This window comes from Gossypium arboreum, chromosome 6 (genome assembly GCF_025698485.1).
Source record: "Gossypium arboreum isolate Shixiya-1 chromosome 6, ASM2569848v2, whole genome shotgun sequence".
Taxonomy (NCBI): Eukaryota; Viridiplantae; Streptophyta; class Magnoliopsida; order Malvales; family Malvaceae; genus Gossypium; species Gossypium arboreum.
The window spans coordinates 127,401,537-127,409,437 of record NC_069075.1 but is presented as its reverse complement, the minus strand read 5'-3'; the positions used below and the strand labels follow the sequence as shown (position 1 = coordinate 127,409,437).

At 33.2% G+C, this 7,901-nt stretch overlaps 1 non-coding gene across 1 annotated transcript; it reads left to right on the top strand.

Moving 5' to 3' along the window:
- Positions 1 to 1,680: 1,680 nt before the first annotated feature.
- LOC128294953 (small nucleolar RNA R71) lies at positions 1,681 to 1,787 on the top strand. Its single transcript, XR_008285260.1, has one exon. It is a non-coding gene; the product is annotated as a small nucleolar RNA R71 (small nucleolar RNA).
- The last annotated feature ends 6,114 nt before the right edge of the window (positions 1,788 to 7,901 follow it).

Genomic DNA, 7,901 nt, shown 5'->3' with positions numbered 1-7,901 from the left:
TATTTTGTTATAATGGCATATATAGGATTCTTGGTCATTTTGTTATATGTGTCTTTTGGCTAGCCAATGTAAGGGCTTAAATGATATGCTTATTCATTTTGTATATGGCCATGGGATATGGCTTATTTTTATGTAGATTGTAAACCTACTAATTGTGCTTGTTATGCTTAAATGTTTCATGAGATGGTTAAATGTGGTATACCATGAATGAATATGTGTAATGTGGCCAAATCACTTGAAGATGGTTTAGGTCATACTTGGCATGATTTATGAAATGAGCTAAGTATATAATATGGTTTGTAAAATGGTAACCCTAAAACAAAGAGGGTACTATCAATATAGGTTAAGAAGAGACATGAGGCTTGGCTAAGAAGGTTTTAAAGGTACATTTATACCATGATAGATGTCTAAGGAACATATTAGTGTGTATAGATGTTTGAGGGTGACTAAAGGCTTGGAATATAGCCTACAAAAAGGTCCACACGGGTAGAGACACGGGCATGTGTCTAGGCCGTGTGTGACACAAGGTCAGTCCCCATGGGCGTGTTGTACGGCCGTGTGTCCCCTGTATCTTGAATTTTTAGGTCAGTATGCATGGTAGTAAACACACGGGTAGAGACACGACCGTGTAGAGGACACGGTATAGCACACGGGCGTGTGCCTTGGCCATGTGCCCCTAAATGAATGATGACATCATAAACAAAATTTCCAAGTTTTTGCACACGGGCTGTGACATGGGCGTGTGCTCGGCCGTGTGAAAACCCCTATAGGTTCGAAATGAAAAATAAATTCCAATAATTCAACATGGGTAAGGGACATGGGCGTGTCCCAATGCACACAAGCGTGTACATTGCCTCCACACTGGCGTGTGAGGTTTAAACCTAGAAATTCCTTAAAGTTTTCTAAAGTTCTCAGTTTAGTCCCGGATCACTTTTAATACATGTTTTGGACCTCGAAGGTCCATAATTTGGAAAATACGATTCTGTTTGATCGGTTTTAAATTGAAATGAAATTTTATAGCCCGTATTTTTCGATAATGCCCCATACCTTGCCCTGGTCTTGGGTATGGGTAAGGGGTGTTACACATGTGGCAATTTTGAAGTTTTCAAACTTGTTATATTAAGTTAGGGGCAAATCTAGAAAGGCACAAATAGTGGAGGGGTTTGTTTGTAATTTGAAAAAGTCTTCAAGGGCCATTTTGCAAGCTAATTAATCAGCCAAGTAAGCTGATTGGGTCAGCATGTGGGACGGTTTTTGGGCTTCCTAGTACTCAGTGGGTTCAGTTTTCTCGGTTCAGTTTAACTGGGCCATTTTTCATAATTAATTAATAATAATTTATTTAACCCAAATTCAATTGGATATAAATTAAAATTAATTATATTATGAATTAATACATATAATTTGGACCGTTTTAGGTTGAAAAATTAATTCGCCTTGATGCTTCAAAATTATTTCTCGGTTTTGCGCTTCTAGCAGTGTCCATCGAGCCGTTTTTTGCCCTTTGTGCAAATCTATCAAAAATAATCAAAATTAATTAAAATTCATTATGTTAATAATTTAAGTACAAATGATTATTTTATAATAATTATATATTTTTCGACAAGAAATTTACCGAACTGACATGAATTTGAGTTAAAAATGGCATGAAAAAGTGTGTATATTTTCGTGTTTCCAAGAGGTAACCCATGGTGAGGGCACCATCTCAATAAGTCCTTATATCTCTCCCATGCATAATACAAGGTTTCTAAGTCAATCTAAACGAAGGAAGAGATATCATTCCTCAACTTGGCTGTCTTAGCCGATGGGAAGTACTTAGTAGGAAATTTTCGGCCATTTGATCTCATGTAGTGATAGAACCTCGTGGTAAAGAATTTAACCACTGTTTAGCTTTGTTCCTCAATGAAAATTGGAATAATCGTAGGCAAATGGCATTGTCAGAAATGTCATTTATCTTGAAAGTATCGCAGATTTCCAGAAAATTAGCCAAATGAGTATTTGGATATTCGTCTTGCAAACCATCGAACTGAACAAATTGTTGTATCATTTGAATAGTGTTTGGTTTCATTTCAAAATTATTTGCAGCAATAATGGGTCTCATAATGCTCGATTCAGCCCCAGTTAAAATGGGCTTGGCATAATCGTACATAGTACGAGGAATAGGATCTGGATTTGTAGGATTTGCAACAACTAGTTGATTATTCTGATTATCACCCATCTCCTTAGTAATAATAATAACTTCCTTTTGTTCATCTACTAGATATTCTCGACTCTGCCTTGCTTCTCTATGGTTTCTATGAGCTATACTTTCAATTTCACTGTCGAATAATAACGGTCCATACGAATTTCTTCTAGTCATAAACTAAAAGAACTTGCCAGAAGCAAATAAAAGAAAAGAAAAATTAGAATGCAAAAATTAAACTAAAACAAAAATATAATAAAAATAAAAATGGCTAAATTAATAAAAATTGAGTTTTCCTAATATTTTAATCCATAGCAATGACGCCAAAAACTTGATGGTCACTAAACTATTTATAAATATGACTAAGACAAGCACACCTATCGAACAATAGTATAGTTATAGTGAGTAGGGGATATCGTATCTACGAAGTCCAAAAGTACTAGTAATTACCAATTTTCTATTATTTAGCCAACAAATTGGAGTGATTGTTTTTTATCTAAATTTACTAAACTAATATGACTAAGAATGCAACAGATAGTGAAATAGGAAAATAATCGAAGATAACCAATGAGATAGACAATACCCAGGAAAGAATCCACCCAGACTTCACCTATTATTATGAATCTGAATTAAATGATTTATTCACTTGTGTCTTGATCCGTAAAATCCCTAAATTATGTTAATATCTCCTTCAAGAGTAAGAACAACTGACTCTAGGTTGATTAATTGAAATCTCTTTCTAATTAAAACCCATATTGTCGCATTAACTCGATCTATGGATTCCCCTATTAGATTTGACTCTAATTCGGTAAATTTATGTCGTCCTATTTCTAGGATTGCATGCAACTCCACTCAATTATGCTAGATCTACTCTTAAACAGGGACTTTTGCTCTACTGAAATAAGTACATTAAACAAGAATTAATATTCGATAATATTAAAACAAGAAATAAACATACATACTTGAGAACAAGAATTAAGTATTTATCATGTAAATCAGAAATTAAACAATAAAATTCATTATAGGTTTCATCTTCCCTAGGTACCTAGGGAATTTAGTTTATAATCCTGAATAGAAACATCTCAAAGTTAGGATAACAACAAGACATAAAGAAACTCAATAAAACTTCGAAAAAAATTAAAAGGAGATCTTCGATCTTGATGGAAATCTACTTCTGAGTTGATTTCGATGGTGTTCTTCGAGTGTTTTCTTTTATCTTCTCTGGTTGCCCCCTTAATTCCTCTTCTAATTGGTATTTATAGACTTTAGAATACTCATAAAGCTTAAAAATTGGGTTTTTTCGTGTATTTGGGAAGTAGGGTGTGAAAGCGACACGGGCTGGCACATGGGTGTGTGGCCAGCCCGTGTGGCTCACATGGGCGTGTGGGCTACCCGTGTGGATCTTGAAAACAACTCTATTTGTCCGATGTTGGCTCGTTTTTTGCTCCTTTCACTCTCAAATGCTCTCTTAAGTATAGAAACATGAATTTAAGGATTAGAAGCATTAAAATCACTAATTTGCATAATTAATCATCTAAAAACGTATTAAGAATGATATTAAAATATGTTACTTTTACAGCTTATCATGAAGCTTGAAGAAATTGACTTACCACACTTACTTGAAAAGAAATATCCTGACATGTAATAGTAAGATAGTTCAATTTCTCAATCATCTTTCAATATTGGCTATGATCTTTTAGTGGCTTCCCTTATCTCATAACAAGTTTAACATTAGGGTCTGTTGGTATATCAATAGGTTTACAACCCAACATCCCAGTTTTTCCATTATATGCAATGCATACTTCCTTTAAGAAATAGCAATTAATGTGTTTGATTGTGCCACCTTAGTGCCCAAAAAAAAGTTTTCAACTTTCCCAAGCCTTTAAAATAAAAGTGGTTCAAGAGATGTTGGTTGAATTACACTATCCCTTCACGATCATCACCTATGATAGGAATATGATCTACATATATACTACTAGATAGATAAACTTGCGATAAGTGTTTTGATGGTAGGAGACTAAGTTATCTACTTCACTCATTTTCATCCCAAATGGTTGGATAACAACACTGAACTGCCTAAACCAAGCTCTCCGGGACTGATTTAAACCATAATGAAAATTTCACAATCAATGTGCTAATCTAGACTTCTCTTCAGCAATTAAGTGAATGGTTTAGTAATTCATTGCAATAAGGGAGATCAAGAGTCGAACTGAAGTGATCTTGAAAACTAGGGAAAATGTTTCTCCATAATAAAGGTTAGAAACCTATGTAAATTCTTAGGCAACTAAACATGAAACTTCAATCGGTCTATCATTCCATCAGAACTGGCTTTAATTCTGTATACCCATCTATAACTAGCAACAGTTTTACCCAGCGATAATTATAATAGCTCTATTTACAATGGTGTCAAAAACAATGGTTTAAGGATCACAATTCTGATGATAGAGTCAATAAATGTTATTTATTTATATTTATCAATCCATTATAGTTTTTTATTGATGTTTGAATTGGTGAATTTGGTTAGCAGGGTAGAAATGAAAGTGTATGGACTAAATCATAAGAATTAATAACAAGTTGGTCAAATGAGCTTAATAAAAAAAAATTGTTCAAGGTTAAAAGTGGTAAATAACCACTATTGCATGGTAGTACAATTGTGTCAACATTTAATGGAAACACTTGTTAATTTTCATTTAATGATGAAATTAAGAGGTTAAGTGTATAGATTGAAGTGGTGGGAAAGAAAGTCTCATTATCATTTTCTTTTACTGAAAATATTGTTCTTTGTAAAGGAAAGAAAAGCTCTAGGCTATCTTGATTAATTGATTTTGCATGTAAGTGTTCCCAAAGTTTGTTCTTCATGAGTTTCATGTTTTTGAGATCCTTGTATCTCGATTTAGGTAACCTACATGTCTTGTAATATCCTGAATTAGGGCTTAATTGGAATAGTGGTTTCGTGACCATAAATCCGAGATAAAAATAATTATTTTATAATTATTTTGATGAATATGATATGATTGCATGATTGTGTGAAAATTTCGTGATGAAATTCTATGCCTAAAGTGCTTAAATTGAAAGTAGGGACTAAATCGAATAAGTTGCAAAATTTGCATTCTAGAAGTTTTTAGTATGAAATTGCATTGAAATATTAATTAGGAGGTCTTAAATAACAATTTGACCAATTTCTAAGTCTATGGACAAAAATTGGACATGGATGGAATTTTTGGAAAGTTTAGTAGTAAGGGCATTTTGGTCATTTAATTATTAAAATGAATTAAAAACAAATTTTTGTCCATCTTCTTCATTAGGCCGAAACTTCAAGGGTTCTCCATAGTTAGGGTTTGTTTCAAGCTTCCAAGCTCCATAGTAAGTGATTCCAAGCCCCGTTTTTAATGTTCTTTACGTTTTGGAATCCGTAGCTCGATTAAGCTTATGTTAGCAATAATTCAACCTAGGGTTTATATTTGGAAAAATACCCATAGGTGAAATTTGTGTATTTTGATGTTTTATGATAGAATATGGGGTTTTAAATTATGTTACACAACTTGTGCTACTCGGTTTTGAGTGAAAACGAGTAAAAGGGCTTAATCGACAAAAATACCTAATAGTCACAAGTATATGTTAGAGTAAGAATTTGATGTTGCCATACAAGGAAAAATGATCAGCATGTTATAAAACATAAGAATAAGGAATAAAGTTTAATTCTGACCTAGGGCAAAAGTGTAATTATGCAAAAGTTTAGGGCAAAAGTGTAATTTTTCCAAAGTTCGTATTAAATGCTGTTTTGATGAATGTATGTATTAAATAAGATTAATTTGGCATTATAGATCAAGAGAAACGAGATTCAAGTCGCGATCGAGGAAAAGAAAAGATTAGGACTAAATTGCAAAATCTTTATATTTTGGTACCAAGGTAAGTTCATGTGTAAATAATGTAGCATAATTGTTATTTTAAGTTATTGATGTTAATTATATGATATGCTGATTTTTATTATGAAATATATGCTTTGTGGTTATTTTCGAATAAAATGCAAATTATGTGTATTAATTGTTAAATATATAGTACTATCGAGTATTGGTTTTGGTATTTTACGAAAGATGGCAAGGATATGTGTTCGAGGAAAATCCCGTTTGAACCTTAGGAATAGATTAGGATACAAGTGACATGTCACTAGGATGGTTGAGCATCCGAGCTCGTTGACTTGAGTCCGAGTTCACTTATGGATGCGAATGTCCGAACTCGTTGAGTTGAGTCCGAGTTCGTGAAATGTAACTAGGCATCCGAACTCGTTGAGTTGATTCGGAGTTCACTTTTGGATGCGAACGCCCGAGCTCGTTGAGTTGAGTCTGAGTTCACTTAGGGGCGGGTTACATGATTTCTTGATTACATATGAGGCACTTATGTGCAAATTATCCGTGTATCCGAGTTGTATTCCGATGTGTTCAATTCTAGTGAAATGGAAGAACACTTAAGGTGCAAGCAACGTTTTGGTAAGTGTTGTGAAATGGACACTTTGGACAGGTATGTTCTTAACCCTCGGGTTGAAAATAGATACAACAACGAAAAGGTGGTAAGATGATGAATGATGTTTAGAAATGTGATATATGTTTTGGTGATACCATGCTAAAGTTGTTTGGTATATTTGTATTGTTATGTTACTTGTTATTTACATATGAACTTACTAAGCATTTATGCTTACTCCTCCTCTTTATTTACTATAGTTTTGAACAAGCCATTTCGAGAATCGGATCGGTCAAGGTTCGATCACACTATCCAAAGGACTTTCATCCGGGTAAATGGCTTGTAAAACTTAAGTATGGCATGTATAGCAATATACTTATTTTGTGTAAATAATTTTATGATATGGCCATGATTGGTTGAGAAAATGTTTGATATTGATAAGTCATGGTGATGGTTAAATTTAGATCATGTTTGATATCATGGAAGTTTAATAGGTTATCTAGTTCATAACAACTCATGAAAAGATGAAATTTGCCTTAAAACAGAATATTGCTACAGCAATGACATGAATTTGAAAAATCACTAAAAATAGTTTAAATGGAATTAAATGATGAGCAAGTTATGAAATTGAAGCTTAATGAGTCTATTTTCATATGGATAAAAAAGAAACAGGCATATAAGTTATACTTTATGAGATATTTGAAACCTTGTGAAACAGTGCCAGAGTGATTTCTGGATCCTCTGTTCTTACTTTAAAAATTCATAATAAATTTTAAAAAAATAATTATAAGTCATTATTTATATGTACATATTCCTTATTTAGTCTAGTTTTAAGAGAAATAAACCTCGTAGTCATTGAAATTCTGTATAGAGAGATATATGATTCGTAATACACAGATGGCAGAGTAGTTGAACCCTGAAACATGGGATACTTTAACTAATAAAATGTACTAATTGGCCCGACCAAAAATTCTAAAAAAAAATTGGTAAATATATATATGAGTCTATATTTAGGGAAAATTTACGGATCATGATTTTGAGTTTCGTAACTCAAGATATAATTTTTCTTGTAACTGTGACGCGGGTAGCTAGAAAGCTGTGAATGTAGAAAGAAATGATTTGAAGTTCTTAATTTGATAAATTATGTTCGGTAACCCCTCAAGCTCGATTCCGGTGACGGTTTCGGGTGTGGGGGCGTTACATGTCTAGTCTCAAACCTGTTAAAGTCCAAGGTGTTGTCATTGATAAACTAAATGTATTAATG